General features: G+C 48.5%; 1 protein-coding gene and 1 long non-coding RNA gene across 2 annotated transcripts in view; both read left to right on the top strand.

The window, feature by feature from the left end:
- The window catches only part of LOC130033130 (uncharacterized), a 202,105-nt gene that overhangs the window by 146,698 nt on the left and 29,005 nt on the right, over positions 1–26,402 (top strand). The window lies entirely within an intron of this gene.
- Positions 1–26,402, top strand: part of FGF1 (fibroblast growth factor 1) — a 95,539-nt gene that overhangs the window by 40,902 nt on the left and 28,235 nt on the right. The gene's annotated exons all lie outside the window — the stretch shown is intronic.

Genomic DNA, 26,402 nt, shown 5'->3' with positions numbered 1-26,402 from the left:
CTAATCATTCTCTCCACCAGCACTGACCCTTTTTTTGTTTGTTTTTGTTTTTTGGGTCACACCCAGCGATTTTTAGGGGTTACACCTGGCAGTGCTCAGGGGACCATATGGGATGCTGGAAATCAAACCCAGGTCGGCTGTGTACAAGGCAAACGTCCTACCTGCTACGCTATTGCTCCACAGCACTAGTCCTTTTATTGGCGACTAAAGGAGGCTTTATCCCTCATCATAAACAGAAACCATCTCAGAACAGAAACCATCTCAACTAACACCTCCCCGCCCCATACACACCCCTCACAAATCTTCAGCACAAGTGATTAATGCCTCTTGGGGGCTCCCCAATAACCCTGGTTTCTTTCTTTGTGCTACTCATCAACTTCCAACCCTCCCCTGCCCCCCCCCATTTGTTTTTGTTTTGTTTGGGGGCCACACCCAGTGGTGCTCAGAGCTTCCTCCTAGCTCTGCACTCAGGGATGACTCCAGGTGGCCTTGGGAGACTGTATGGGATGCTGGGGATCAAACCCGAGTTGGCTGCATGCAAGGGAAGTGCCCTCCCCACTGGACTATTGATCCAGCCTCCCTTTTGTGTGCTGCATCTCTCCTGCTGGGCTGGAAGTTCTCAAGAACAGGGTTTGCTTCCTGTTCCTTTACCACAATTTCCATCCAATTCAGAACTGCTCCCAGCACAGAGAAGAACGCATCTTTAAATGTGTTGAATAAACGAATGAGCAGGAAATATTCTGAGATGACAACCCGGGATTAATCTAGTCAGGGGTGCTGACAGGCGAGAGGCTTTTTTTTTTTTAAACCTTATAGGAAGGGACGTTTGCTGCATTTCTGCATCACTGGTATAAAATCGCCAAGTACAAAGCTAAGTGTCAGCCTTTGCTTATCTCCAAATAGCAATGAATGGAAACCGACTTCAGGCCAAGGGTATTTCTGAAACAATGATTTGGAGGGACTGGGGGTATGGCTTAGTGGTAGAGCACTTGCCTAGTATAAGTGTGGCCTTGGATTCAATTCCTGGCACCACATGGTCTCCCTATGCCAGAAGAAGCCCTGAGCACCAAGCTAGAAGTAGCCCCGGCACCATGGGGCGTGGCCCTAAAACAAACAAAAAAAGTATCTGAATCTAATTTATGAATTCACTAAAGAGTGAGAAAAGCTAGGGGTGTGGTGTGTTCTTTCCTAGAAAGAAATTTTATCTGGGGCTGGAGATGGGGCTCAGCCATCTCAACAGTATTGCCCATGCACCTTGCAAGCATGGAATCACATACCTTGCAGGTGCTAAAAAAAAAAAGCCTCATTTGTAATCCCCACCAGTGCTGTCTCAGACACAGATTTCAACACGGGGCATCAGTCTACTCTGCTTGCTGGGCGTGTGTGTCTATTATTCTGGGGTCTTGGAAGCTGGAGTGGAGTCTTGATCATTTTAGGACCTGGTGTGCCAACTGCCCGTGAGGTATCTTTCCCAGAGCACTGACTTGTTCCAGTCAGACGCTGCCCCAGGTCATGCATTCAGCAGCAGGATTGACACAAGGATGGGTGAGAGACTTGGTGATGTCTTACAGGCCCCTAGAAAGTGCTAGAAAGACAAGACAGATCCTAAAGAGCAAATAGATGAGGCCGGGGTTCGAGAGGGTGAGAGGTAAAGAGTGACTCTGGTAAGCAGCAAAGGGTCAGAGGCTGTGAGGTGAACAGGAACCGGAAGGGAAGATGGGATAGCAACGGAGGCTCTGGGGGAGGGGACTCGCCCTCAGCCACCTCCAAGGCCAGGGAAGCTGGTCTCCTACAGACTGTCTGATCCTCTTCTCCCAGCGGCCCTGTATTTAACCCAGCAGAGAGGCAGCTGCAAGATCAGAGAGCTGAAGTAACTGTCTTGGGGGGTGATGGAGCCAGGAACGAGAAGAGTTGGAATTCAGATCTGGCCCCATATTTGTAGTCATCCCTTTCTGACTTCTGATATTCATTCACCCCACCACACACACCCACCCATGCCTGTCTCGGTTGAGAGGTGACATGTCCCCCGGCGTGCCAGTGAGCAAGGTGCTGGGCGTGAGCTAATTCAGAGGTGAGGTTCAAAGCCTGCTGGAGTGAGCTGGGCTCAGAGCAGAAATGCTCTCATCTGTCAGTGGGGGGAATACTCATGCCATTGTGTCGGGCCCCGCCTAAATGTTTTTTTTATTGTCTGCTCCTCCATGAGTAATGCCACTTTCCATTTTAAGCCGGTGCTTCAGGAGACAACCGCGTTCTAAGTCAGGGTTTAGAGCTAAGTGCTGGCTGGAGGATTACTCACCCACTTCAAGACTCAGCCAACACGCATGTGCGCGCGCGCGCGCGCGCGCAGACACACACACACACACACACACACACACACACACACACACACACACACACGGGCTGCTGCTGGAATATTCTCTCCCTTGGCAAAGCCTAAAGGAAATTTGGTTTCCCCCTGGAATCTGACCAGGAGTGACTCTAGATGAGCAGAAAGTTGATTCTCCGTGGAGGTTCGGGGCATCCCCTGTGGGCTAAGGTTTTGATGTTTGCTCCTTCACTTGGCATTTGCTGAGGTCCCACGGCATGTGGGCACCCTGCTCTGAGCTAGAGGCGTGCCTCCAGATTCAGTCCTTGTCTCCAGAGAGCAGAGTGTGGAGCTAAGCAGACAATGAAGAGAAAATATCCTAAGGTGGGGGGGGGGGGGGAATGGCCTAAATGACCAGTGTGACAGGCAGAGCTCGGGGAATTTGGCGAACCAACAGCTGGACAATTTATGCCAAACTTGGAGTGAAGGACATGCAGGATCTGGCTGGGTTTCTTAATTGTAAGCAAGCATGTGACTGCTTAATATAAGTAGAAAGATAAATTTCGAGAACCTGGGAAAGGTATGGGAGCCCAGTTGCACATTGCAGGCAAAGTCCAGCCAGACCAAGATGTGTGTGTGTGTGTGTGTGTGTGTGTGTGCGTGTGTGTGTGTGCGTGTGTGTGTGTGTGTGTGTGTGTGAGAGAGAGAGAGAGACAGAGAGAGAGAGAAATTCAAGGAGGGGGGCAGGGGATTCCTTAATTATGGGATGGGGTTCCAGATGCTGGGCAGTCCAAAAGGATGACAAATGTCCAGAACATTTGACCAGCAGGTAGAAGTGGAGAAGGTGGGGAGGAGAAGGCTGTCTCAGAATGATCTAAGACAGTCTGAGTCACAGAAACCAGAAGTGCTTAAAGAGAGAGCTGACTTACTGAGGCAGGAGGCCCGGCCACCAGGCAGCCTGGCTCTTCGGGGGGTTTATTAGGGAGTGAAGTTTGCTGAGCAACCAGAGACGCACACGGCTCTCCGAGGAAACAAGCTGCAGTGCTCAGGTAAGCAAGGACTCTGCTTGAGGCTTTTCCTTTTGTTGTAGTATTCCTGCGGCCATTCTAGAAGGTCCCAGTCCTGATCAGATGCCTGGGACTGTACAACCTGGCCAAATCAGAAAAAAATGTCTTCTGTCTTATGGTTGGAAAATATGATGGGGAGAAATGAATGGGATAGTAAAAATAGCCAGCTTTGCCGCTTACGTATATTATTTCATGAAATCCTCAAAATAATAAAAACAGACAGAGGCATAAGGGTGGTCAATGACTCGGCCAAGATACCAGGGCAAGGAAACTGTGGCGCTGGGATGGAGATCCAGGGTACTGTAGTCAAGAGCTGCTGCTGATGGTGTGAGGAACTGAGGGTCAGGTGGGGAAAACGGGGGATCGGTTGAAGGGAAACCTGCCCTCTGGGCTAAGCACCTACTGAAGACCTGGAAGTCTGGCCCTGGGCTGTCACCGGGCTCACGGTGCCATGTTGAACCTGTTCCTCCCTTTTGTGACATTTTCAAATTTTACCTAAGAAGAAAACAAGACACTGTTTCCCTAGAGGGGATATCATGTCAAGAACTATTGCAATAGCTTGGGGTGCTGATCCTAAACTGCCACAAGAATTATAGGTAGTATTTTTTATAGATTTTTATTAATACATACTACTTGCCAAAAATTAATTAGGAAAACATGAAAAGATATAAGGGAGAGAACTAGAATTATCTGTAAATTTACTACACAGGGTTGGCTGTTGTTACATGCTGAGGTGTGGGTAGAGTGTTTGTATATCTGTGTCTATGGGTGTGCATGTGTGTATTATGTATATGCATAGTATCACTGTAGCGCTGTCCTCCCATTGTTCATCAATTTGCTCGAGCGGGCACCAGTAACATCTCCATTGTGAGACTTGTTGTTACTGTTTTGAGCATATCGAATATGCCACAGGGAGCTTGCCAGGCTCTGCTGTGTGGGTGGGATACTCTCGGTAGCTTGCTGGGCTCTATGAGGGGGATGAAGGAATCAAAGCCGGGTTGGCCTCATGCTGCATGCAAGGCAAATACCCTACCCGCTGTGCTATCACTCCTAGTATATAAATAATTATGTGTACAAATATATTATTATGCAAACATATAAACATATGAATATTCATATGTAAATATTATACATATTGCATTTTATTTGGAGAGGGGCAGTTTGGGCCACACTGGCGATGCTCAGGAGTTACTCCTGACTCTGCACTCAGAAATTACTCCTGGTGGTGGTTGGGGAACCAGATGTTGTACTAGTGATTGAACCCGGGTCAGCTGCATGCAAAACAAGTACCTATGCTGTCCTATGGCTACAGCCCCTGTATTTTAGAGTTTTAGTCCTTAATACTGTAAGTAATTGTTATTGCCTCAATTTTACCCTCTTCCTCAAGGAAAACCTCTATTACAGTATTCATGAATATCAATTAATAGTAGAGTAGGACATGGAGGCCAGGCTGGTTCTTGAAGAGTCAGGAGAAGCAGAGAGGATTTCTGGGGTGTACTGACAGTGTGTAGAGAAGTACTCGGTTCTTCAACGAACACTTGGTTTTTCACTACTATTGCTTTAAATCGGTAATCTTTGTCCAAAAAATGTTTAATATTATGATCAACCTTATCAGGTAGCCATTTAATTAGCAATGATATATTCCACAGGAAATGAACCTATGGAACATTGTAACTCTGTGTAGACAAAAAGTAGAAGAGGTAGAAGAGTAGTTTCTGTGCTGGAGCCCCATGAGAACCCCAGTTCCCATCCCATTTCCTTTTGTCTGGCCTAGGGACCCATCTCTTTCCACATCCCAGCCAAGATGTTCCAAAGTGCCACAGTGTGGCCCCCCTCCCCCCGCCTTACCCCCACCTGACGCTGCACCATCCCTAGACTGGACTGCAGGGCTCTGTGACTCTCTGAACACAAACTCGCTGTTCACAGGACTCAAGGCAGCGCAAAGCCAAGGCGAGCTGGCTGCTGCTGTTGTCAGTTCTTGGCATACCCCATGCCACCCACCTCGTGCATTGTTCCCGAGGTCTTACTGCCGCAGGGGCCCTGGAGGTTCCTGTGGCAAAGCTCAGACATCTGTTTCACGTTGGGAGCCAGGGGGTTGTCTGCGGCATGCACACTGCAACTGGATGCAAACAGAATTCCCTGCTGGGGAGCCTTCGGACCCCACACAACGATGCCCCGGGGCCTTGAGGCCGGGTCTGAAGGGACTGAGAAAATGAGCTGGAGTCTTACTAATAAGTTACAGCCAAGGGGGGAGCAAATCACCTGGTTCTACTCTTACCTCTCTGCCCCATGTAACCCTTTTCTTCCGGGGCCATTCTTGGCTGTGGACTGAAGCAGGGCACATGGGTGTGTCCATGAAGGACCAGCCACGGGCCCTCTGGCTCCTCCATCAAGTGACCCTCAGTGACACTCTCCTTCCTGAATCTGGGCAGAGTTCTTTTCCACTCTTGCTTATTCCCCACACATCCCCCAACATCCCACCCTAGGCCTCATCATATTTGATCCTTATCTACAGGTCAATTGTTAAACAGGGGAGAAGCTTATATTTTAATAGTTAATCACTGTCAGCTTTACCTTCTACCCTACTTTTTAGCTCCATGGAATTCACGAGCTTCCTTTTATACATTCCCACACACCAAATGATCATTCAGATGTAAACGTCTCAACCAGGGATTGTTTAATTTCTCAAGCTCTGCTTGGCAACAGGAGAAAAAAAAAAAACTCTCGGGGTGGTGACGCTGAAGTGTAGCGAAGCAAAATCGGGTGATAACCCCCACAGGGTACTTACCAAGAAGAGTGAGTATTGGTGAGGCATCTTTTGTTTCTAAAATTTCACAAGGTTGACTTGTATCACACTCACTTGCACAGTCACCTTTGTGGCAAGGGGCACTTATTGACACCAAATTCTTGTAAGACGGAAACTCCAGTTTGAACACTGATTTAACTTTCAAAATATTATGGTTTGAAGAGATAGTACGGGGGGAACGGTGTTTGCTTTGCATGCAGTCAACCCAGGCTCGATCTCTGGCACCACTGTGGTCCTCTAAGCACCCCAGTTGAATGATCGCTGAGTGCAGAGCCAGGAGTAAGTCCTGAGCACTGCTAGGTGTGGTCTAACAGCCCCACCCCCAAAAGAAACCTTTCCAAATACTAATAAAATCCATTTTTATAGCTGTGTAGATAGATAGATAGAATGAAACATGTATATATAGAGGCATAGTTGCATTATATTCTATGCATATATATAAACTTAATATCCTCAAAGAAATAAATGGAAAAGAAAAACAATAAAAATAGTAAACCTTTATCAACCAGCTGAATGAACACAGACTCTTGTGATCTATTACTGGTGGGAACAGTTTTGATGATCTCCAATAGCCTTGTACCACTACACAGATGAAGACAGCAAAACACACTGTCTGCCTCATTGCCCCATGCCCTTTTTGAGATTCTAGAATGCCTTTTCTCGCCCAGCACCCCTGCCTCCAAACTAGAAAGCCTTTACACTTTCCCCCAAGAGAAGCATCTAGGCATGAAGTTTCCCCCCAAGAGTTCTCTGCTCCAAAATTATTGCTTCCATGCCCCAATTCAAATTTCTTTTAAAAATAGGTAGGATGGACTGGAGAGATCAGAAGGCAGGTAGGGTGCTTGCTTGGCGTGCGGCTGACCTGGGTTTGATACCCTGAGTCCTGCGAGGGGTGATTTCTGAGTGCAGAACCAGGAGTAAGTCCCAAGTATCAATGTGTGTGGCCTTAAACCCCAAAATAAATAAATAAAATTAAAAGCAGGTAGTTCCCAAAGCCATAGATAGACATCTCACAGTTATTTAATTTAATAACTGAAATCTCAACAAATCTGTCATTCACCAGGAGCATTTTATTAACCATGTGCAACATCGGGAAAGGGAAATGCACAGTTGCCAATCCCTGGCTTCTGGGAGAACAAATTTACTTCGGAGGCCCGGGGGGAGGGTGGGAGGATGTAAGAATCAGGAGCGGCCCTAGGCCAGCCACACATTGAGGGTGGACTTGGTCAGGATCCAGGTAGGTTCAGGATGAAGACAGCATCTTTCCACCTCACTCCCCGAAGCATTTGCCCTTTATATAGATTAGATTAGGGTTGGAGAGGCAGTACAGGGGTTAAGGGGCTTGCCTTGCACTCAGTGGAACTTAATTCATCCTGACACCACAGGTGATTCCCGGAGCATCAGGACTGAACCCTGAGCACCCGTGTGCAAGCGAGGCAGCATGATGTCTCCATAGACGCTGAATGTGGGGGGAGGGGAGAAGCCCGAGTCCCCTTACACCTGGCCCCTTAGGGTACCATTGGCCCTGCTCTTCTCCATGTCATCCAGACTCACTATATAACCAGGCCAGTCTTCTGTCCCTCGGTGACATGTCTGTGGCCCCGAGAAGCCAATATCCGAGTCATGCTTCTCTATTCTACAAGACCGTGTCATCTCTTGTGGGTGAAAGTGACCACCGTGGGACCATGTGGGACTGGATGTCATCTGTGGGGCTGGATGACTCGGGGGTGCAGAGGTCATTCTCAGGGGCCTTCATTCATTCACTTCACAGAGGTTGTTTTTTTTAAAAAAAATTAGGAAGTGGCATGTTTTTAGCTCCATTCTCAGACAGTGACATTGTCAGCTGGGTCCTGCCACTGTGGACCTTCCATTCCGGTCATTTCCTGAGGCATGCCCATGACCCAGACTGCCTCCCAGCCTGCCTCACCCGGTCCTTGTTATGAGTCAGGAGGGCTCAAGAGTTCCCTGGCCTCGAGTCCCTTGGTGGTTTCTACCATGAGGAAATCCTTTGCCGTTGGCAGAAGTGCCAGATGCGCTCCCACATCTGCACCTTTGAACTTGCTTTGCCCACAAGGCCATCCACCACCCGTCAGGCATCGGGCACCATCAACCCTGCTCAGATGTTACAAAACCAGACAAACCTTCCCGATGCCTCCGTGTTTTATGGAAGCTCTTTTCTGGACTGTTCTCTTCACCTCGACTTGATTCCATGAGGCAGAGCCTTTGATCATGTTACTTGGCCTCTGATGCCCTGTTTGTTGCATGCACTTGGCACGCAGATATACTTAGTAAGTGCTCGTTGAAAGGAAGGAGTGTGTGAGGGGGACAGAATCCATGTGGTAACTGACTGACTCTCACGTTCCCAAAGCAGCAGCATCTCATGTAGGGATTATCTGTCCTGGAAGATTTGGTACAGGGACTTTTAAAGAGACTGTGGTCAGTGGACAGTGAGGAAGTGGGGTGCCAGGGCCATCCCTGAGGAGGTTTAGCCTGAGGGTTTGATGCTTGGGCCTAGCAGTGCTGGACGTGAACTGGTTACAGCTCAAGGCCTGAGAATGCTAAGGTAAGGCTGTGGCACTTGAGCTCCTCTTGGCCTGCTACCGGGATTTAAAAAAAAAGTTTTGTTTAATAAAAGCACAATGAATAAATAGTTACAATGTTGTCCATGATTGAGTTTCAGTCATACAATGTTCCAACGTCCCTCTCTTCACCAAGGTACATTCCTGACCACCAACGTCCCCACTTTCCTTCCTTCTACCCCAAGTCGTCGTCTTCTTCTCTTTCTTTTCTTCTCTTCTCTTTTCTTCTTCTTCTTCTTCTTCTTCTTCTTCTTCTTCTTCTTCTTCTTCTTCTTCTTCTTCTTCTTCTTCTTCCTCTTCCTCTTCCTCTTCCTCTTCCTCTTCCTCTCTCTCTCTCTCTCTCCTCTCTCTGTCTCTCATCATTATGGTTTGTGACACAGGAACTGTCAGGTTATCATGTATATCCCTTTGCCTACTTTTAGCACTTCGTTCTTGTCCAGAGTGATCATTTCCAACTGTCATTGTCATAGTGGTTGACATGGGGATTTTTTAAAATTATTTTTTTTTATAATTTAATGAATCACCATTACAGTTACAGATTTATGGTCATGGTCATGGTCACGGTCCTCCCATTGTTCATCGATTTGCTCGAGCGGGCCCAGTAACGTCTCCATCGTGAGACTTGTTGTTACTGTGTTTGGCATATTGAATATGTCATGGGTAGCTTGCCAGGCTCTGCCATGCAGGCGAGATACTCTCCGAAGCTTGCCGGGCTCTCCGAGAGGGGCAGAGGAATCGAACTCGGGTCAGCCATATTGGCTGCGTGCAAGGCAAATGCCCTACTGCTGTGCTATCGCTACAGACTTATAAACTTTTATAATTGTGTTTCAGTCAAACAATGTTTGAGTACCTATATGGGGATTTTTAAATGCATGTGTAAGTGCTCTTCTAGCCTATGCTCTGGCCGGATGCCACCATCTTCGGGAGCAAGAGACGGGGCCAGTGAATCCGGGAAGCCGGGAGAGCAGAGGGCACGGTGGACCTGCACCCACCTTTGCGGCCCTGTCAGGTCTGCTGTCTCTTCCGAGGTTATTTCCTCTTTTCCAGCCTTTAGCCTCCGATGTGCCTCTACTCTTCAGAAGTGGCATCTTAGATTGTGAATCTGACTGTGCATCGTTCGGAGGGTTTCTGAATTCGTGCAGATCCATCTGCCCAGCTCCAGTTCTCTGTGGAATGTGTATCCAATCTCGAACAACTTTATCAAATAAAATGAGAGACAGAGAGAAATGAAAAGCTAACAGCACTGCTTTGTCACCTGGAAACCATTGACTTCCAGCCCTTGGATTTCATCTGATGATGGGCAGTGTGAGGTGGTTAGGTCCGGTCTGGGTCTCAGAATTGGTCCCTCCCTGGCTGGAGTCAGAGGAACTCAGGTCTTTGCACCCATCAGGATCAGCAAACAGAACCAGAGCCGTGGAAAACTGTGAATTAGCTGAGTCTAGTTTTGCCATCTTTATAGAAACTCATTCACTATTGATGTTATGGGGGTAGAATCAAGTCCACAAACCAGATCCAATGAGAGAGAGGCTCAAGGGAACAAGCATGAAGACACCCAGCAGTGACCTTGCTCACACCCTCCCACCCATCACCTCCTTGCCACCTCCCCCTGCTGCAGAGGCGGGAAACACCCCCTTGTCCCCCAGTCTCGCACAGCCAAATGGGTAGACAGAGCTGGGAACTTCACTCATTCTGCCTCACTCTCTGCATTACTCTCTATGCCCCCCCCCAAGTCCAACTCCCCCAACAGGGACAAACAATAATTCAGTAAAGGAAATATGAGTAATGGAAAGAAAGGAGGGGGGAATATCAAAATGGGCAGAGTCCCCGGAGCCACTGCTTTTAAAGAAAACAAGGAGAGTGGATTTGGAGATATTTTAGTGACTCTGCTAAAAGGAGAAAAATAATCAAGCTGGTCCCTCCCTTCTGGGCTGAATTCCTTTCCTCTATCTTGAGGGAGAAAGTGAGGTTCCTTAGACTGAGGCTTCTCACACCCAGCCCCTCTAAGAATCAGAATTTGTGGGGATAGACCCTTATGTGAGTCCCAAGCAGAGAAGACCCCACTGTGGGGGTCTGGCAGAGGCAGCGAAAGAAAAATAAGATTTGCTCTGTGAATCTCAGAGTCAGCACCTTAATGCTGGAGATGGGGAAATAGTGACCCCATTACTCCCTGGGCCCTCAAACAATGGTTTTAATCAGCAGAAGAACAAAGAGTGTGAATGGTGGTTTTTACAGAGGGAGGGAGGGGCGCATACTCCAGCCATTTAATTCATTAAGGGATGCAGGCAAGCCTGCGCCAGAAGATGCTGGTGCTGAAATGACTAAGCCGGATGATGCTGGATGCTAATGGCATGGCCTCCAGTACCTGATTTATGTCCCTCCGCCCTCCAAGGCAGGCTGAGCTCCACCCAGTGGGCAAAGAAGCTGACCACTTGCACCACATTTCCCAGTGAAGGGCAGCTGAGGGAAGCTAGCTCCCCTGCCACTGCTGCAGCCTCTGGCCTCAGCCCCTCAGGGAGAGCTTCCCTGGTGGTGGTGGTGGGGGGGGGGTGGTCCCCGCACCTTTTGGGTGCCTCTGCTTCATGGAAAAGGCCCCAGGAAACATAAAGGATGGTGCCAAATCAAAAGGAGGGAAGGAAAGGGAAGAGAAGGGAAGGGAAGGGAAGGGAAGGGAAGGGAAGGGAAGGGAAGGGAAGGGAAGGGAAGGGAAGGGAAGGGAAGAGAAGGGGAGGGGAGGGGAGGGGAAGGGAAGAGAAGGGAAGGGAAGGGAAGGAAAGAGAAGGGAAAGAAAGGGGAAGGGAAGGAAAAAAAGGGAAGAGAAGGGAAAGGAAGGGAAAGGGAAAAGAGAAAGGGGAAAGTAAAAAGGAAAAGGGAAAGGTAAAGGAAAAAATGAAAGGATAAAGGAAAGAGAAGTTCCTTTCCTTAATCAGGCAATCAGCCTCCTGCTTCCTTACAGGAGTCCAAACTGAGTCAAAGAAGGACAGGCAGCTCCATCTCCACAGCACGCTTAGGCAGATACGTAGTCCGGAGCTCCATGGCTAGCACCAAAGGAAGCTTAATTCATCAGTCAATTCCCTGTACAAACCCTGTGAACAACATCCCCTTTGGCTGGGAGCATGTCACCTGGGATACTGCCCTGCTCCCCTCAAGTGCTCTCATCAACCACCCCCCAGCCAGGTACTTGTTTGCATGCGGCTGGACTCCGAGGATGAGCTCACGCCTGTGAAGCGGAGAGGCAGAGGGAACAGCCCCGGCTCTGAATCACAGCGCGTTCTTCTCTTATTTTCAATCGAAACCCAGACACCACTTGGAATGTGGAATGACCAAGACTTCTCAATTGCCCGCCACTTCTTTGGCTGTGCCAAGCCTCAGCTCTGTCTGAGAGGCTACCGGGGCTCCGGGAGTTCAACAGCTATTTCCTGATCACCTTTGGCATAGGCTGTGTCCCCAGCACCAGATCCCCAAGACCCCGCCGGCTAGAAAGTGGGAGAGATGGGGGAGAGGGTCGCTCACACTGAACAAATGGACAGGGGATTAGCAGGCACACTCGAAACACTTGGGGCCAGTGAATCCAGGGCTGGAATTGTGGGGTCACAGCCAGCAGAGGCTGCTCAGAGCTGAGAGCTGAGGGCAGCGTTAGCCAAGGAGGGGAGTGGTTCACAAGTGACAGAGGCAAAGGGCAATGCAATGGCCGGCTGACCACAGCCCCAGCCGCCTCGAACATTCTGCTCCCTTTGGCCCGGGAACACATGCTCAAGGGTCACACACGGCAGTGCTGGGGAAAGTCTCCCTCGAGCAGAGCCGGGGGCAGCAGATGGAGTGAAATCACTTTCCAGGAGCGGCTCATCCTCAAGTCTGGGTGAAAGGGTGAGTCTCTCCTCTGACCCGGGGACTCTGAAATCACAGTCGGCAGGTTCCGACTTTGCAGTTATTTCTCCTCTGGCCCGGAAGAGCAGATACAGCATGTAGGAAGGAAGGAAGCAGATAGGGCGAGGAGATAAAACAATCCTTAAAGCCCAGAGAGTGATAAACATGGGACCAGAGAGACAGCACCAGTATGAAGGTGCTTGCCCTGTAGGCAGCCAACCCCAGCTCAATCCCTGGCAAAGCAGAGGTTCCGCTGCCCCCGACCCTTTAGCAACTCCTGAGCACGGAGCCAGGAGTAGCGCCTGAGCACCGTGGGGTGTGGGCCAAAATATAAAAACCACGCGTACACAAATAAAATATACATATATTGTACTTATTCATTTGGTTTTTGGGCCACCCTCGGTGGTACTCAGGCATCACTCCCGGAGGGGGGATGCTGGGGATTGAACCCAGGTCAACCGCTTGCAAGGCAAGCTCCCTACCTGGTATACTATCACTTGGACCCCCCTTTATTTTTTTCAAAAAAAAAAAGTTACAAACTTCCAAAAAATTCTAATATAAACCTTAATAAAATGTGTCTGCTTTCACTTAGCAATCCCACTTCAAAGTGTTCCCTCAAGAAGGTGACAGTATATGAGAATGAACATGGTAGTTTTGATTCTAAAGACAGACGGGAAAGCAGCCATATGTCCAGGAACAGAGAATTCACTCAGCTGTGCATGTGCATGTGATGGAGCCCCCAAGCCTGATGGCAGGGAGCAGTGGGCTTCACCATCAGTGCCGGGGGTGGGGGTGGGGGGAAGAGTGCTGATATATTGAGCAAAGTCAGGTACAGAACAGCAGATTACATATACATGAAAATGTTACAAAGTGGAGTCATGTATTTGTGTGTTTATAAATTTACAAAAATATGTATTTGTGTGTGTGTGTGTATGATTCACCTTCATCAAATGCTTACTTCTCTACGTGCAGAATGGTAAGAGAAGTTATCTCTGGCTTATTAGGATAGAGGAACACTCTTTAGAAATATTTCATTGCCGTTTGCCTGTATTTTCTAACTTTCATCTCCCTCCCTCATATTGATTGGTTTCTATGTCAACTGCCTTCCTGGTGGACTTGACCTAATGGTACAGTGAGAGGCACTGCTCACCTGTGGCCATGCGTATGGCCCTGATGTATAGGAGACACCTGAGAGGTCTTGATGCAGAGCTCAGGGATAGCACATGGGGTAAGCAAGCCCCTTTGGAGGATCGCGCAAGAGTCTGGCCACTCCAGGAAAAAGCTCAGGTGTGGCACCTTGGCTTTGCGTGTCCAAGAGAACAGAGTGGCAGTGGCTGTCCCTCTTAGTGGCCAAAGATACTCTGTAGGCACATGGCAGCATCTCAGCAAAGGCCAATGACAAGTGGGGTGTGCGTGCTCTCTCTCTCTCTCTCTCTCTCTTTCTCTCTCTCTCTCTCTCTCTCTCGCGCGCGCGCACGCGCGCTCTCTGTTCTCCCTCTCTCCTATCTCTTCTCTCTCTTCTTTATTCTTCTCTCTTCTTTCTCTCTTCTCTTGTCTCTCTCTTCTCTTTCTTTCCTCTCCTCTCCTCTCTTCTGTGGTTTGCAGGAATTCTGAGCAATTTATGAAAAGGTTGTGCAATTATACCAGCAAAATGAGGCTTTCTTTAAACAAGGCTATTAAATCTAAGGCAAACCACTTGTCAGTGATCTGCACAAAGCAGGCAGGTGAGGCACTGGCAAGCAGACAGGAAAGGAAGTGAAGGATAGGGTGGCGTACCCAGCTGGGAGCTGAGGAACGTGAGCGGAGCACTGGGGGTGCAGCGCTGGTCTGGATGGACCTTCCATAGTCACTAGCACAGCCCAACTGCTCCCTGGGGCCTCGGTTTCTCTTGTATCAATTTTTGTTTGTTTGGGGGCCACACCTGGTAATGTTCAGGGGTTACTCCTGGCTCTGTGCTTGGGAACCACTCTCGGTGGTGCTTAGGGGACCCTATGGGATACCGAGGATTGAATCCGGGTGACCATATGCAAGGCAAATGCCCTCCCCACTGTACTATTACTCCAGACCTTGTTTATCATTTTATTTATTTTTTTATGTAGGAGTATTGCTATTTATTCAGCCACTGATTAGCTGATTAAATTGGGCATGAACTCCATCTTACTTTTTTTTTTATAATTTTATTTATTTATTATTTTTTCTTCTTATATTTATTTATTGAATCACTGTGGGAAAAGTTACTAAGCTTTCAGGTTTAAGTCTCGGTCATACAATGATCAAACACCTCTCCCTTCACCAGTACACATTTTTCACCACCAAGAACCCCAATATACCTCCCTCCCACCCCTCCCAATGCCTGTGAGGCAGATGATTTCCACTTAACTATTCTCTACATTGACTACATCCATTATTTCGACAAAAGATGCACCATTATCGTTTGGAATTTCCCCCCCAACAATCAGAATTGCTGAAAAGGCATTGTGAAATATTTTGTTTTCTATAGCTGGTTATGAGAATCATATAATGATTTTGGATTTCTGCAAAGAGCCAGATAATTACGAGATTAGTTTCTGTGCGTCAGTGTTATGGCTGTGCTGGAGAGCCGCTCGTGGGGGGCAACTCATGACCTCGGTAGGGCGTGAAGGACAAGCCGGTACCGCCCCCCTTCCCATGAGACTGCAGTTTCCCAGTCAATGCCGGTTCATACCTGGCTTTCTTATAAGCTCTGAAGCTGCGGCCACCTTGCTGCTTGGGGGTGGTGGTGGAGGAGGCAGAAGGGAGCAACACCCTTTCCTCCCAGGGAGGCATGGCTCCATGGTTTAATGCATGGTCCATTCACTTTTCTGTCACAAGCTGTGTTTATCATTTTAATATACAACAAAACCCTGGGAATAGTCCTGAGTACCAGCCCGGGTTATAATAACCTGGGTGGGGAACAGCCGGGGGGCATACTCTGAGCAGTTCCAGAACAATCCATCAGGGAGGCCCCAAAGAGCAGACAGTGTCCTTACACCCGTGGACTGGAGGAAAGGGGCCTGGCACAGGGAGGGGGCAAGTCGGGCCTATTTTTGTCAGTGCTTTTGAGTGGTGAGCAGACTGGCTTCCTGTGGTTTGCAGGAATTCTGAGCAGGTTCTGGGGAGGACGTTGATGATGGGGAGCGGGGACTGGCGGAGTGAGAATCAGCAATTATCTCTATATTTGCTTCGCACTCTCTCTGTTGATAGAATCTAGGGTGCAGGAGGGACGCTTGCTTTGGAAGAGCGACGTTCACGGTGGCCCAGGGCAGCAGGGAGGGGCCGGGAAAACTCCATGGCGAGGGGCAGCATCCTGAGGTCAAGATTTTGCAAGCTAGAGATTGATGTCTGTGGTCCCCCCATCCCTTATTCACTCAACAAATATTTGCCCGGCTCCTTGGGGCTCAGGTCTCACCGCGGGACTGGGGAGAAGACGGTGGATCAACATGCACCGTCCCCCAGGAGCTGGCCATGTGGCGAGGGCGGAAGACACCAAACCCACAAACACATGGAGGGACCCATCCATCATTGGTGACAAGTGAGGAAACATTCGGGGAAGGGAAAGAACAGAAAGCAAGTCAGGGACAGAGCGGGGCCTGGCAGGAGCTCAGAGAAGGCCTCAAGGAGGTGGTGTCCAGAGAGAGCGGGAAACAGGCCGTGCAAAGGGCTGGGGGAGGGCAGTGCAAAGGGCAAGGGGGGCGGCATTTGGGGAAGAAGGCTGGGAGGGTGGGAAAGCAGGGAAGGCTGCAGTATGCAGGGCCAGGGGATAGATTTCAGTGGTACTTGATGGACATGAAAAGCCATGGGTGGTTTGAAGCCAGAGACCCGTCTCTGTGAGCTCGAAAAGATCTGAGCCTCTGGGTGTAGAAATAACTATTGGGCCCCAGAAAGAAAAGGGGAAGCTATTTCAGAAGCCCAGATGGAGGCCGAGAGTGTTGGCAGTGAGGAATAAGTGCGTGCATTTCAAAACCTTGATCAAAGGGCTTGATTCTGAGTTCGAGAGAGTCAGCCAATGAACAGGAGTGGGGTGTGGTGCGTGAGGAAAGCACTTCAGTGCAGACTTCAGCCAGAAACCGAGATAAATTTTGATTTCTTTGTGCCTGGGCAGGGCGGGGAGGCAGGCACACACCCGGCTTTGCTCAGGAGGCTACTCCCAGCTTGGTGCTTAGGAACCACTCCTGGAGGTGCCAGGAACGGAACCCAGGCATCTGGCATGCAAAACATGTCCTACGGTTCTTAGGACAATTGTCCTGGCTGCAGAGTAAATAGTATTTTAATGTGATAGCCTTGAAGATTCCCCCCACCCCCTCAGTGGTTCCTGGGGTCAATGAGAGCTACACCCAGCTTGCTCTGAGCACTGGATCATGAGCCACCAGGGATTGAACCTGGAGCCTCAGGGATGTAAGGCTTGTGCTCCATCCCTCAGAGTCCTCCCCTTGGCACTTTATAAAATATATATATATATATATATTTTTGCTTTTTGGGTCACTTCTGGCGATGCTCAGGGGTTACTCCTTGCTCTGCACTCAGGAATTACTCCTGGCAGTGCTCAGGGGACCATATGGTATGCTGGTATTCGAACCTGGGTCGGCCACGTGCAAGGCAAACGTCCTACCCACTGTGCTATCACTCCAGCCCCTTGTTTTTTTTTTTTTAAGATCTTCTTTTCTTTTTTTTTTCTTTTTACTTTTTTGAATAACATTTTTTAAAAAAAAATCAAATTTGGTGCAAAGGAATACATGATCAACGAAATATCAGATTTCGTTTCAAGAATGCAAATCGGCAACAGTGCTAGCAAGCCATAAAAGGAACCTAAAACAAAAGGAGGAAATCAGTAATATTGTCTTTACTTATTAAAAATGGTGATCTTTCATATGTTTTCTCTCTTCTGTCCCATCTGGCTCACTTCCCTCCCAAAATGAAGGTGGTCAAGTGAGGCCGGTAAAATGAAGAAGCGACTGGCCACACAGCATGGAATGGTCAGGGAAGGAAAATACATTGCCTCATGCCCCCTGGTGGCACTGAGACGCTCACTCTCCAGGCCTCTGAACACTCAGGGACAGAGTCATTCCACAAAACACTTCTGATTGCGGTAGTGACAGGCAAGTCTTAAATCTGACCTTATCTGACCTGGTTTTTTTTTTAAACCCAACAGCTGATTTACTTTTATTTATTTATTTATTTTTTTGCAAATACATTGCTTGAATTCACTCACTCCTAAATATTTACGGAGCAACTACTATGTGACAGGCCTGGGTCTAGGTGTTGATAAAATAATGTGAGCAAAACATACTTCACCAGGGTCTTTGTCTCAGTGAGGTGTAGGGATGTGTGTGAGAGAAACAGACAGACAGAGAAAATTCAGAACACTCAGCTTCCCACCTATTTCTCTTCACTGCTCAAATGGAAACCCTCCATTCTACCATATCTGGTCACCAAGCATGTGGGGTTACTCCCGGCATGGAGCAGTTCTGAGGTATCAGTGCAGTGTTCCATAATTTAACTCAGGTCTGAATCCTGACACTAACTGGAGAGTGGGTTAGATCCTGGGGTTAGGGCATCCGTCCATCACAAGAAAGCCCCCCGACTTCAGCGACAGATTGACTTTAAGCCAGATGTCCCCAGGAAACCCTGGTCAGCTTTGCTGAGTGCGTGAGTGCAGATCTCAGGAGAACGGGGCGTCTACTGCTCACCAGTTCATCATCAAAGGAGATGGTCAATGACGGACAGACACAGAGACAGGCACATGGAAGGGGCGCCAAGCATCCCTGCCTCTGGCGTCTCTACTCTCCTTCTGGTAAGCCCCCCAGTCTCTGACCCGCACCATTGGCATTTTCTATGGAGGCTTCTGTATGTGAACACAATGGACCAGGAAGCCTGGTTCCATCCCTCCTCACGGGAGTAGGGGGAGGGGAGCACAGCCTGAGAATTCCAACCTCTGCTTAGTCTCTCTGTGGCCATGCAGGAGCCCACCCAATCACACATGGAATGACGCAGGGGTCAGGAGCCCTGTGCCCACAGCCAGAGCAGAGACAAGTAGGAATTTCCTTTTCTTGAGGTGATAGCACAGTGAGTAGGGTGTTTGCCTTGCATATGGCCAACTCAGGTGCAATCCCTGGCATCCCATGTGGTCCCCCAAGCACCCAATGAGTAATTCCTGAGTGCAGAGCCAGGAGGAACTCCTAAGCATCGCTGGGTGTGGCGCAAAAAAGAGAGAGAGAGAGGTGAGAGAAAGATACTTTCTGTTCTCTCACACAAATACATATTTGAGTCTGACATGGAGAACAAAGAGATGAGGGGAACAGTCAGACTCGCGAGGCAGAATTATGATGCCCTTTATAGCATCATAATCTTATTGCTGAAATACTGTTTTGCTAAGCATTTGGGATCAAGCTTCCTGTGGAGCATGAAGTCTTACAATTCAGTGACTCCTCCTATAGGGTAGAAGGTTTTGAAAAGCAGCCCTAACTTGTTTGTATTTTCTACATGGAGAGAGAGAGAGAGAGAGAGAGAGAGAGAGAGAGAGCCATAAGTAGCTTGCACACACCACTGAAAATGCAAGAATATAGTTATCGAGCTTTAGGCAATGTTCTGCTTGTGTCTGCCCCAACCCAGGGGCTCATCTAAATGTCTCGAGAGTTATGAAGTTCCAGAGGAATCCCTCAAACCTGATAATGCCAGGAAGGAGACGTCAAGGAATGCTACACCTCTGAGAGTGCAGAGGGATGATGTGCAGAGTGAGAGGAGGCCAAGGCGGCAAGGCTTCATGCTGACGGTGGTGCTCCTCACCTCTGTTGCCTAATCTGCTTTCAAAGGCTAAGAAAAAAAAACATGGAAATTGCCCATTTTTCAAATACCCCCCACAATGGGGGGGGAGGGGGCTTTGATCTCTCCAAAGGGAGAGAGGTGCCCTGGGTAGTGAAGGATCTGAATGGCTCTGAAAGATCTGTTAGAAAATAAAAAACAAAAACAAGGAGGAAAACCATGAGGAATTGAAATGAAAGCCAAACCGGTTTAAACTACCTGCCTCAATTAAGGAGAACACTCGAGAGAGGTCCCCCCCCACCCCACCCCCCGCCCCCAACCAAGGTCAGAGGTCACAGCAGGGGTCCCTGCCCCTTGGGTTTTATTCTGATCAGTGGTATCTTGTTTGCAAAGTGCAACTTCCTGGAGGCAGCAGGGCAGCTTTATCTCTGAGTTTAACTTCTTGGATGGAGATTCCAGCTCTCTCCCAAGCTCTTTCATCCCTTATCAGCCACCAGTCATCCCCCAGGGTCTTTGCTGACGTTCTTTGGCTCCATTTTTTTCCCATAACCCCAGTGGTTCCTGCCCAGTGCCTGCTGGGCGTGGATCTGGTAGAGTTAACCAGTGAAATGGGCACAGGGCTGGGAGAGTTGGCGGAGAGGCCAGAGAGGGCCATTGTGCAAAGAGGGGAGAGGGCCCTTTGGGATGCTTCATGTGGCATCAAAGAGAGCTGGCAAGGAAGAGGCATCTCTAAGAATAGCCCAAGTCCTTAAAAAGAAACCATGCTTCCTTTGATGATGAAAACAACGTGGACACTGTGTTCATGGGTGATTCTGCGCACATGAGACCCTAGATAGCTGACGCTGGGCCCGGGACTATTTACTCCCTGCTCTGGGGTGGGACACCCACGGAGCGCCTTTGGGCCCTGCTTCCCTCTTTCCTGTGGAGTGTTGGATGCCATGCTAGGATAGGTCAGTCTCGGGCTGAGTCTCAGCGGACAGAGACCCAGAAAGGAAGTGGGTGTTTAGGGCCCGTGTTCAAGGTCTGCTTGAGCTCCACCGGGCTGGTGTTTCTCTCTCACCTCCAAGCACTTGGAAATGCAGCTGCGCATGCGAGACAGCTGGCTTCTCCCCACCCCCCACTCCACCCCCCACCTCACCCCAGGATGTCTGCACAGCATCACTGTGGCAGAAATGGGAGTTTTGTCCTTTTGACTTTTTGAAATGACCTGAGAGAACACAGGGCCTTTGGGGACCAAGCTACCCCCCACCCAGCCCCAGAGGGGTGACAGCAGGGATGGAAGACTTGGGATTCTCCGGAAGCTCCAGATCCTCTCTCTCTCCTAGCTACAGAAAACGGGGAGGCGTCTGTTTAGCCTTCTGATAAGAGGGGACCTCGAGTGCAGAATGAGGGTCCCATGCCCTGTGCCATCTCAGGCGCCCATGTAGGCTTGTTCACACATATCCAGGGCCTCAGATGCTAGTAAAATGGGAATAATCAAGAACAAAGAGGCCCTAAAGAATGATGTTTGCATTTTTCTGGTGCTCACTGCTGGGGGGGTGGGGGGGCGGGGGCTTCCCTGGACAGGTTCTGTTCTCTCTTCGTGGCCCTAGAGGATAGCAGGGTCCCTGAGTTGCCACATTTTCAGATGAGGCAGCCAGCACACAGCACGGTTCAAGGGCTTTCCTGATCCCGAAAGGGTTAATGACATGGCAGGAACCCAAACAGGTCACATGCCTCGTGGGGATCACCCTACCTGTGCTCAGCTGCACCTAACCCTTTAAAAGCCCTGGGGTGTGCCTCCACTGTGACAAAGGCCTAGGTGACCTTGATGAAAACTGCGTCACTTGTGGGGATCACAGTGATATTCAGGGACACGCTGGAAGAGATCCGGGTCCTGCTGTGGAAGAGAACCACCCAAGTCCAGCGAGGGATTTGCAAGGACTGTACGTCATGAGAACCAGGGCCTCTTGCCAATCACCCCTGGGTTAAGTTATGGGAACTTGTAGAGACTCCAAAAGACCAAGGAGCTCTCAACCCTCAGGGCAATTTTAACCCCCTTCCGCTTTTCCTGGCATCCAAAGTCCTAGGCTCGGGAATCAGAAAACCCTTTCTTTAGAACTCTGACATTTGAGCTATGTGATCTCAGCTAAATGACAAAAATTCTTGAGCTGCAAAATGGGAGATAAGAAAGTAACGCTTGGGCCTGGGAGAGAGTTCAGTGGCTGGAGATGCATACAAGCATGCACAGGAACCCAAGTTTGATCCCCGACACCACACGGCCCTCTGAGTACCACCCAGTGTGGCTCTGAAGGGTCCCAGGTACTGCCAGGGTGGCCCTGGCGGAGGGTGCTGTGTGCACAGCATCTCAGGCCTACAGGAAACCACCCGCCCAGCTGTCCAAGTACCACAGGGAGCCACCTGGACCCTCCCAGCACCACTTAGGAGAGCCCCCACATCCTAAAAGAATAATGCTTACGTTCAATCATGCCTCAACCCATGTTCTGTTGGGTTTTATGCCTGTTTCTTTTGGGGAGTATGGGTGGGGTGTTGGGCTACACTCGCTGCAACTCAGCTCACTCCTGGTTCTACATTCAGCAATCACTCTCGGTCTTGCATGGGAGACTGTATATGAGTTTGGGGATCAAACTGGGGTTGGCTCTGTGCAAGGCAAGTTCCTTGACCCTAGTACTGTCTCTGGCCCATGCCTGGTCATCCAATGTCACAGAAAGTGGTCCAGGTAGATGCTTGCACACAGAAGAGTGCCCTCCCGTTGTTCATCGATTTGCTCGAGCGAGCCCAGTAACGTCTCCATTGGAGACTTTGTTGTTACTGTGTTTGGCATATCAAATATATCATGGGTGGCTTGTCAGGCTCTGCTATGCGGGCGAGATACTCTCGGTAGCTTGCCGGGCTCTCCGAGAGGGGTGGAGGAATTGAACTCGGGTCGGCCATGTTGGCTGCGTGCAAGGCAAACGCCCTACCGCTGTGCTATCGCTCCAGCCACAGAAGAGTATTCTAGTCATTTATCTCCCTGCCTGTAAAAACAAAGAAGTGAAAACCAGCATTTCCAACCTAGCAGAATTTATTTGAAAATTAAAGAAAACAATGTATGTAGATTGCTTAGGCCTGTTCCTGTTCCTGGTATACAGCAAATATTTGAAAAAGAGGTCATTATCTCCCCCCACCCCCATTATGAATGCGTTTTCTTATTTACAGGTATTTCCAGAGTAGGCTATTGTGAAACATGGTAGGAGAAACTCAGCATTTCCAAAGAGATAACAAGGGCATACTGCAAAAGAGAGAGTTGGAAAAGCCAAATTTTTAGGTTGAGAGAGGTGGAAAAACAGAAAATAGAAACAGATCCAGACCATCTTCTCGTGAGCTGGAGGCTCTGCAGTCTTGGAGGAGGCAGAGTGTCCTGGCAGGGCGGGTTCTGGAGAGTGTAACTCGCATACAGATGGGAAAGAGTTTTGGAGACACATGAGAAACAAGAGGTTTCAGGACATAGAACAGGTCATCCGGGGCCCCTGCAGAATGTCTCTGCGCTTGGCGCAGGGCCTGGGTTTGAAGCGCCAACCTGCAGGAGGGGCATTTCTGCTGAAGATGCGGATGGTCAGGTCTGCAGGGTGCTCTGGGCGGGGAGCACCATTCAAGTTCAGACAGAACCGCCTCCCCTCCCCCCACCCAAAGAAAAACAGGGTGTGCTCTGCTTTTCCTCTTGGAGTGGAGGCAGATTTTGCCAAGCACTTAAAGGAATTCCTGACCTCCTACTGAACAAAGGGGGAGCAGGGGATGTGGCAAGACTGGAGAATCTGAAAATCCAGAGAATCCATGATCCAGAATCCAGTGGAGAAATGGGGAACAGCAGAGGAACTCCTTGGGATGTCACATATCTGGGGGGAGCTGCCAGGGGATCCAACTGGATTAGATGGATGGTCCCCCTACCTGAGCATCCGTGGCCTCCTCCCAGAAGCAGGGTTGATGGTCTGCTATGGCCAAACTGGGCCCTCCGTTAAGGCAGGCACTGTGTTTCCTACACAGGTCCCGAGTTTCTAATCTGAAAAGCCCTGGGGCTGATGCATTTCAGCATCAAGGGAGGTCTTCAAAAGGTAGTACGGAACATCTTCTACATATAACGGAACCACTCCAGTCGGCTGGAGGTAGCCTCGTACAATCCAACATGTTACTAATTCTACACCTGGTTATATAAATACGAATCAAGAGAATTAAAAAAGATTTTTTAAAGTTGCAATACAGGCACTAAGTGGCGATCGTGTTTGGTCCATATTCTACTTTCAGCACACATCTCCCATCCCAAATGAGCCCTCCAAGCATCATTTACTTAGTGGTCCCTTCTCTATTCCAGCTGGCTTTTCGCCCAGCATTTCAAGCTGTAGAGCGATCCTCCTGGCCCTTCTCTCTACTCTCCTTGGGTGTTACTCTCCCATTATGTTACTTCGTATTCCACAAATGAGTGTGGTCCTTCTATATCTGTCCTTTTCTCTCTGACTCATTTCTCTTAGCATGATACTCTCCATATTGATTCACTTATATGCAAATTTCATAGTGATTCATTAAAATTTTTTTTAAATTTTTCACACTTTCATTAGAGTTCATTTCCATGTTACCATGTAATTGAAGTAGAGCTGTAAGTAAAGATTTATTTTTATGTTTTAAAAAAAAAGGCAAAAAAAAATTTAAAAAAGGCAAAAAGAAAAAGTTGAGGGCAGTTGGGTCTGGGTGTGCTTCTGAGAGATGTCTAAGTTATCAGGCAGAAACATGCAACTTTCTCCAGACTTACTCAGAATACAGAAAGGCAATAAAAAGGGGAATATTTTTCTCATAAAAAAAAGTTATCAGTCTTTTGCCTTTCAGAATTGTGGCTTAAGGGATTTAAAAAAACTACTCCCCGTTCTCCATTTCTTATCTTGTTTCCAGGCTATCAGCAACCTTCTGCCTCTGAGAGGTGCTGAGCAAATGTTGGCATCTAGAATACAACATTCTGATGTCTGCAAATAGTATTTGATTGGGGAGCCAGAGAATGTCCTGTTCTTGGGGACGCTTGGGGATTATTTAGAGTTAGAAGAATCCTCAGTTAAAGAAGAGGCAAGCAATGCTATTGACTCCGAGGGTCCCGCTCCTCCTGCACATGCACAGACTCATAAACTCCACAGTCATCTCACAGTCGGCAGCTGAACAACTCAGCACAGAGCCTCACTGTACAGCCACGATAAGTAAAAGTCTCACTTAGAGAAGGGGATTCCCTCCCCCCCAACCATTGCTAAATTATCACTAAATGTTTTTAAAAATGGAGTTTTTTATTTTCAATCTGAAGTCAGTAACACGGACCACATGCAAAAGTAAACAAGACAGGGGCTGGAAAGGTAGTGCAGGGGTTAAGGCACTTGCCTGAAACACAACCAACCCAGGATCGATCCCCAGCATTACATAGGAGTCCCAAAACACTGCTGGGAGTGATCCCTGAATACAGAGCCAGAAGTAGATACTGAAGCACCATCTGGTGTGGCTCCCAAACAAAAACAGGCCAACAAAGCAAACTAGATAGTGCTTAAGCGTTGGGACACCTAAATGTGCACAAGTGTTCAAAGGCTGGGCTCCATGCTTCCGACACATCATCGTTTGTCACTCATGGGACATCTGTGCAGCAGAGACTGCTAGGGAGCTTGAATTAACAGATAGGGAAATGCATGCTCCGTAAGGCGGGGCTATTTGCTTGGAAGTATATATATATATAGGTCCATATATTGTATAAATGGAAGCACTCCAGTGGGCTAGAGATAGCCCCTTATAATCAAACATGTTAATAATTATATATCCAGTTAAATATGAATTCGGGGAATTAAGAAAGACATTACTGGGGCTAGAGTAATAGCACAGCGGGTAGGGCATTTGCCTTGCACGCAGCAGACCCGGGTTCGATTCCCAGCATCCCATATGGTTTCCTGAGCACCACCAGGGGTAATTCCTGAGTGCAGAGCCAGGAGTAACCCCTGTGGATCCCCAGGTGTGACCTAAAAAAGCAAAAAAAAGAAAAGAAAGAAAGAAAGACATTACACCTTATATAGCAAAAGACATCTGTGTCCCTCTTATCATTTATGAAATTCCAGGGGGTTTAGAATCTCTGCTCTAGGCATGTGATGTAGAATGTTATGGTATTTCTTATTAGAACCCACAGAATCACAGTTCATGCCCACTCAGTGCTTCTTTCTATATTTTTGGAGGGCCTCTTTGGAAAGCACCTGTACGTCTTTTGACCCTTTTTTGTTGGTTGTCTTAAAAAATGTTTTGTTGTAGTTTCTGTATGTTCTGAAGACGCATCCTTTGTTTAATATATGTATCGCAAACACCTTCCAGTGTGCGGCCTGTCTTTTCACACACTTTGTCTTTTGATAAAAAGAAGTTATTAATAAAGTGCAAAAAAGAAATAAAGAAAGAAAGAAAGAAAGGAAGGAAGGAAGGAATAAAGAAGAAAGAAAGACTTTAACTAGTTTAGGACAGTTTGGTCTCAGGTCACCTGAAAGATATCTGAAGTTTTGTGTTTCAGAATTGTGGGTTTGGAGGCTGGAGAGATAGTAGAGTGGGCAGGGTGCTTGCCTTGCCGGCGGCTCACCTGGGTTTGATCCCTGGCACCCCATATGGTCTGCCGAGCACCACCACAAGTAATTCCTGAGTGTAGAGCCAGGAGTAACTCCTGAGCATTGCTAGGTGTGGCCCCCAAAACCAAAACCAAAACCAAACAAACAATTAAAAAAACCCAACACCACCAGAATTGTGGGTTCTGAGATTTCAGAAAATCCTGCCAGGACTCTTACCCTGGTCTAGCACCATGCAGGCAGAGCAGCGATTAGAGAAAAGGAAGAAGGAGGGATGGGAGAAAAGAAAAGCCCCAACTTCTATCACTTGCCAACTCCTCTTGCGTAAATAAGCTCACCAACGTTGATTGTAGTTGCCAATGGTTTAACAACGTGCCTGCGAAATTCTTGAAGCTCGACGCATTGGTT

The sequence above is a fragment of the Sorex fumeus genome, unplaced genomic scaffold (assembly GCF_029834395.1).
Source record: "Sorex fumeus unplaced genomic scaffold, SorFum_2.1 ptg000051l, whole genome shotgun sequence".
NCBI classification, from domain to species: Eukaryota; Metazoa; Chordata; class Mammalia; order Eulipotyphla; family Soricidae; genus Sorex; species Sorex fumeus.
Note: the sequence above shows the minus strand (reverse complement) of the source record. Positions and strands in the feature narration are given on the sequence as shown.